The sequence below is a fragment of the Miscanthus floridulus genome, chromosome 1 (assembly GCF_019320115.1).
Source record: "Miscanthus floridulus cultivar M001 chromosome 1, ASM1932011v1, whole genome shotgun sequence".
Taxonomy (NCBI): domain Eukaryota; kingdom Viridiplantae; phylum Streptophyta; class Magnoliopsida; order Poales; family Poaceae; genus Miscanthus; species Miscanthus floridulus.
This window is the reverse complement of record NC_089580.1, coordinates 36,044,684-36,051,214: the sequence shown is the minus strand read 5'-3', so window position 1 is coordinate 36,051,214 and position 6,531 is coordinate 36,044,684. Positions and strand designations below refer to the sequence as shown.

At 44.0% G+C, this 6,531-nt stretch overlaps 1 pseudogene; it reads left to right on the top strand.

The window, feature by feature from the left end:
* Positions 1-424: 424 nt before the first annotated feature.
* LOC136454661 (uncharacterized) lies at positions 425-6,531 on the top strand (annotated as a pseudogene).

Sequence of the window (6,531 nt, the reverse complement as noted above, 5' to 3'; positions counted from 1 at the left end):
AATACAACTTTTAGAACTAAATTACTCTTCTCTTCAGTGATATAAGTCGAAGCTTCACTTTGCCATGGCTCCTATGCCTCTCGCACCCCACCCCATGGTGACCGGCGACAACGTGGGCCAGTAGCAGCAGGACAGCAAGCAGCCAGTGGTGATCATCAGGGGGTGCACCAATGCCTTGTTTAGATTGCAAGTTTTTCCACTCTCTCTTCATCACATCAAATCTTTGGACACATACATGGAGTATTAAATGTAGATAAAAAATAACTAATTACACAGTTTGATTGTAAATTACGAGACAAATCTTTTGAGCCTAGTTAGGCCATGATTGGACAATAATTGTCAAATACAAACAAAAATACTACAGTACCAAATATTGATCAGTAACCCAATCTAAACGAGGCCAAAGGGCGGGATCGGGTACTAGCACTGACATGCCTTCACGGCTCTCGGTTGTCGCATGGTAGTCATCGACGTCCGTGACGGAGTCACGCCCTTGCGCGCCACGTGCCTGGCGAAGTACGCCGGCGTCCGTGGCCTTCCTCGTCTAGATCCGCGTGCTGCCATGTGGGCCGCGACGTTGCGCGCGGTGCGGACCTTGACGTCGAGGGCGCGCGACACGGCATCGGCGAGTAGCTCCGTGAGTGGGCCCGTGCCCTCGACACCGGCGTTGTTGAGCAGCACGTCGCGGGCCCGTCCACCTGACACCGGCGTTTTTGAGCAGCACGTGGTTGTGGCCATGCCGCCGTGCCCTCGACACCGGCGTTTTTGAGCAGCACGTGGTCGCGGCCATGCCACGCCAGCGCGTCGCGGGCCCATGTACCTGACACTGGCGTTATTGAGAAGCACGTCGTGGCGGCCATGTCACCGTGCCCTCGACATCGGCGTTGTTGAGCAGCACGTCGTCGCGGCCGTGCCACGCCAGCACGTCGCGGGCCCGTGCACCTGACACCGGCGTTACTTATTGAGAAGCACGTCGTCTCAGCCATGCCGCGCCAGCATGTCGCGGACGGCGGCGCCGATGCTGGCGTCGGAGGTGACGTCGAGCCGGAGCGCCTCCGCGGATGGCGTGCCAGCGAGGTCGGCGACCAGGCCGAGGATGCCCTCGTTGAAGTAGACGTTGCTGTTATCGACATAGTAGACACCGTCCCCGTCCTCCCAGCACCATGCAAAGCAGAGTAGGCTCCATGGCACTGCGCTGGGCATACTTGGACTGGCAGCTTTGAGCCTTTGACATGCGGTACTCCTACATGAATCGGTCGCTGCGGAGAGACGGCGGCGAGGCGGAGGGTGGAGGTGACGCTGCTGGAGCAGGCGGTGAAGGAGGCGGACGGGCAGGGTTGGGGCGGGGCGACCATGGCCATGGTGGCGCAGGGGGAGGGGAAGAAGGAGGTCGCCGCGGGCGCGGTAGGGCGTTGGGCGGCGTCGCGTGGCGCTGCAGGTAAAAAAATTCGGGAGGACTCCCCACACCAAGAGTGTTGGCTAGACAGACTCTTCTAATAACACTGCCTGATCGCTGGATTCAATTTGGATAGCAAGAGATAAGGCTTTTAAGAATCGATTCACATAATTTACTAACTGCACCGCCACAACACTAGTAATTAGCATGTGATTTACATGGTACTTAGATCGATTAATATACATAACTTAATATACAATGTTCTTTATGTAAAATATCATCTATCTGCAACCTACCTGGGAAATTTAGTTCATTCTGAAACTTTTGTCTTGATTGACGTTTTGTTATCCAATGCTGACTTTTCCTACCTGCGGCCATTTAGTTTAATTAGAATTAGAATTAAAATTATGCAAATACCAAATATCCATGCCCTCTTTCTGGGAAGCTGGAAACTTGCATGTGCAGTAGTAAACATGTGTAAATGAAGTCATTTTGAAATAAACAGACAGATTCTAAAACAAACGGCTGATTGATATTTTCCGGTTTGTTATTTTCAGATCTGCGACTTCATGGAGATGATATTTATTTCTCTTTGGAAGATGAGCAGGAAGATAACACTCAACATCAAGTATGTTATCCCTTTCCTGTTTCAAGTTTATTTTGGTTATTACTGGATGAAAAAACTGTTTTTAACCCTTCATGGATTTTTTGTCTTGATTTCTCTAGTAATGTGCTTCTTCTATGCAACAGTGTCTTATTTAATTTCAGATGACCTAAATTATTTTTGTAGTTATAAACATCTCTGTCACATGTTCATTGTGGATTTTGTGGTATGGTAATTGTTACATCTCTCATCTCTGTCACATTATTTTCCTCCTAAAAATGAGGCTAACCCAGGAGGAACTAGACATAGCCATTTTTTCATTAAGAAGAAAATAGGCACCCAAATTCGAGTTGAAGAGTTCTCGAGCCTGGGTGGTGGTTGGGATGCATGACCACACCTTCCATTCCATCCCAACCAATTGAGCTAGGCTCACTTCTTATTATTTTCCTCCTAGAGGTTCTATTGTCATTAATTCGTTTGTAGATTATGAATCTGCCTGTTAACTGAAAGAACTCCTGGACAATATTGCTGCTGGGCTGGTTATGATGTATTAATTTAGTTCTTTATAAAAAACTAGGTTCTTTATTGGACAATGGAATGTTGGAACTTATCTTTCTACAGCTTGCAGTCTCCTGGGTTAATCAAATGTATGCCGTCACTGTGTCAATTTTAATTTCATGCCATGCATCTTAAGTTATGTGAATCACATCCCTGACCATTCAGTGTGGTCCTTAACTATTCATTATGTATTTTGCATTCTGTTGTTATATGGCATAGTTGCAATCCTGGCATGATTACCAAATATGGCATCAATTCATCTTCTATATTCTGGTGCTTTAAGGCTTTCCATGTGCTGCAGGTGCATTCTAGAACAGCGTTCAGTCCAAGTAGGGACGGTTCCATGTTGTCTCAAAGGCATAATCGGTATGAAGAATTACCTGACACATGGTACAAGCCATATGCCGACAAATTCAGGACATGGCACAGCAAGCTTCTCTCTGGTGACAAAGAAATACCAAAGAGAACACCAGAGGGAATGTCTGACTATCTTAAGATTTGCAGTATACATAAAAGGAAGAGGGCTGTGTTTATGGATGATCCCAGCATATCTCCTCCCATGTTGGAAAACGGCCCTTCCCTGCACTCAAATAATGCTGGGGAAATAAGCAATTCAACAGACGAATTAATTCCAGAAATTAGATTTCCATCTGACTGTGTTCCAGAAAGCGCAATACCTAGAACAAGTGGGATATCTAGGGCCAACAAAATAGAAGTTCATGGGGTTCTTGATAATTTACCAGCACCAGTTAACCACAACACTGCAATGCTTGAAAGGTTTGGCATGGTGCCTGAATATTACAAGGCAGGAAACAAATATAGAGGAAAAGATGGAGCTAGAGTAGAAGGGAAATCTTTAAGCCAAGAGCAAGCATTGCTCATGACAAAAAAGTTGGTTGCTCGCTACTTAGCAAATTCAGGTTTTGAAAGTGGAACTGCAGTCTCTATTGATGTTCTTTCAGAAATAATAATTAAGCACATATGTAAACTGGGACGCAACTTGACGCTTCTAACTGACAGCTACAGGAAGCAATTTTCATCAATTGAACTCCTTAAAATGTTCCTACAAACTGCTGGGTACAGGTATGCCAATTTTATTATGTATAAGTGGGTATCTCTCCATATTGTATTTGTTTTGCCATTTTCAGTGTTTATACCTTTGTGGTGGGAACTCACAGGGTATTACTATACAACTGTCTTGATAATCCATATCAGAGTTTATACCCTGATTCATATGATTTCTGTTACAACCATTTTGATAGTATCTGTCATGTGGGGGCGCCAATATCAAGGGCGCTCCAAGGCTCGAGACGTAGCCAGGGCAGTCTCCAAGGGGACACCAGCTGTAGTTAATGACAATTAGTAGTCTGGGGAAAGGATATAATTAATGAGAGATTAAGGATGATTAATGGGGAGAGAACCAAGGAGCTTGTGGCTGGCGCCTAGGGGCTGGGCAGTCCTATATATACCCTGTAATCAGCTTATGAGAAGGCAATCAAGAAACAAGTTATCTCCTAATCTACCTCTGCTGCTCTTAATCTCATCCCCTTCATCTTAATCTCATCCCCTTCAACATAGGGCGTCCAGGGGATAAACCCCACGCCATTACCAACCCAAGCTACGAGTTTCGTAGTCAAGGGCCTGCTACCTTGAGCACCGACGCCCTTGATAGTATCACAGTCCATTGTAGATAGGGATTTTTTGATAGATGCCAGTAGAATAGGGCAAAGAGGTTATCACAAGTTCTTTGGTAATGTAACACATTGTAAGCATCATGTATAACTAACAGGTGAATTTGAATTGGAGAAATCAGATGCATTTCCACACCAAAAGTTATATCCCTTTAGCTATGACTTACATCCTTGCCTTATGTTCCATCCAATTTGATTCACGTTGAACTTGGAAATGGGAAAGGAAAATGGGTTCTCTTTTGTCCATCTTTGCTTGACAGAGCCCAGGCTCAATTTAGATACTCCTGCACAAACTGATTTTACAGGTCCACATGACCAAAATTCCCATGGCATCTTAACACCTCTCCAGTAAGCTTTCAGAGGAGACTCACGCTTTCACATTCCAAACAACTGACTGTGGTATCTGGACCTGTACTGTCAAGTTTGAGATTTGTAATGGTTATCTTCGTGCTGTCTTTCGTAATACTAGCTTCTTGCTCTTCGCTGCTAATCTACTGGTGTGTGGGTTGGGGCTCATAATATATTACTTTGCCCTAGTATAGAGTGAACCTTAACTCCAAAAAGCTAAAATAACCAGACATACGTAACTGGACATCTTGATGTAGGTTCACTCTATACTAATCATGATTGCAGAGACACATTAAAATAGCGGCCTGAAGTCTTGATTGTGATTTTTATGTAACATGTAGTAACATTGGACCCTTGATGGAGATCACAAAGATGGGGAACAGAGTGGCCAGCTACCCCATTCATCAAGATGCACAAGTTCTTCAGACACAAAATGCAAATTCCCTTCATGCACAGCAGGTAGCCATACTTGCAATTTGGTTTATGTTCAGTAATTTTGTTTTCTATTGAATATGTAAAATTTCTTCTTGAGAAGAATAGTTCTTTTAGTTTGAAAAAAATTGCTCATCCTGCATCTATCCATAACTAAGAGTGAGTGGATGTAGCCATAAATAGGCCCTTTGGTGATCTAGGCCACCTGCCTCTTGAGTCAATTGATAGGAGTGGATATTGCTTAGTTGTCAATATCGATGGCATAGACAAGATACCATCGTTCTACAAACTGAAACTCTGTTTAAGCAATCCGGTTTGGACCCCAACACAAGTGTAGTATGTTGGTTATCACTTACCAATGAAAACTAATGGTCCTGGTTGATGTTGTTTTTTTTGTTGAGGAACTAGTCAGGTAGTGCCGTAGTGGCTTAGCTTAAATCTGCCTGATTTGGTCACGCCCTGCTCAGATGTCTTCCATATTAATTAAGATTTGTTCTTCAAAGAATATTCTGAATTCTGAAATACATCTCTTTAGTGCAAGAACCATATGAAACTCTGCAAGAATGACAACATTCGTAACTATTAAAAACGAGGACTGCCATTTGTGGACCCTTTCTCAGTTAACGCCTATTTTGATATTCCATACATTTGAATCAGCATAGGATTGGCTGCCCAAATGAACTTTTAACAGAGAATGGTTTCATGCTAACATTTTATTTACCTGCTGAACCGTAGAGTTATCTGAAACCAGCCTGGTCTTGAATATCCAGTTAACAGCAGCAATTGATCAGTCAGCACCTCGATGAGAAACTTTTCTAGTATGTTTATTCTTTGGAATTTATATTTCATAGTTCTTTCAACTACCTAAGCTGTTTGAAACAAATGTTTCCTGAAATTTCTGTTGTCACTTGTCAGGCATGATAATGATATAACTTTTCTACATAAATATAGCTATTCATGATTGAGACTTCAATCAGTTGTTGAAATCTCTTTGAGAGCATGGAAATGTTGTTTTATGTTGCTCCCATTCGTTTTAACACTATATATGCATATCCACAATTGTCAGCTTCCAAGGCAGCTTCCTCCGCAAATGCTTCAGAATTTGACACCACAGCAACAGCAGCAGCTTCTGCAGCAGCAGCAGTGGCTCAGGCGCAGCCAGTTGTGCAGCCCCCGTGGTCCTCTTATGATGGCAGACAAGAACCAGCCTATGGTGAATGTGAAGGTAGAGAACACTATGGATTCTCAAATCGATGGCCCATATGGATCTTTTACTAGACAACAGCTTTAATATAAGGCATCAGCAGCAGCTATTGCATCAGCAGCAGCAGCAGCTCCAGCAGCAGCAGCTATTGCATCAGCAGCAGCAGCAGCTCCAGCAGCAGCAGCAGCAGCAAATGCAACAACAGCAGCAGCATCTCACTCAGGCCCGGCCCTGTCAATTTATAGACCTGGAGCGAAGCTACAACGATGGGCCCTTTAATACAACTCTAATAATATAG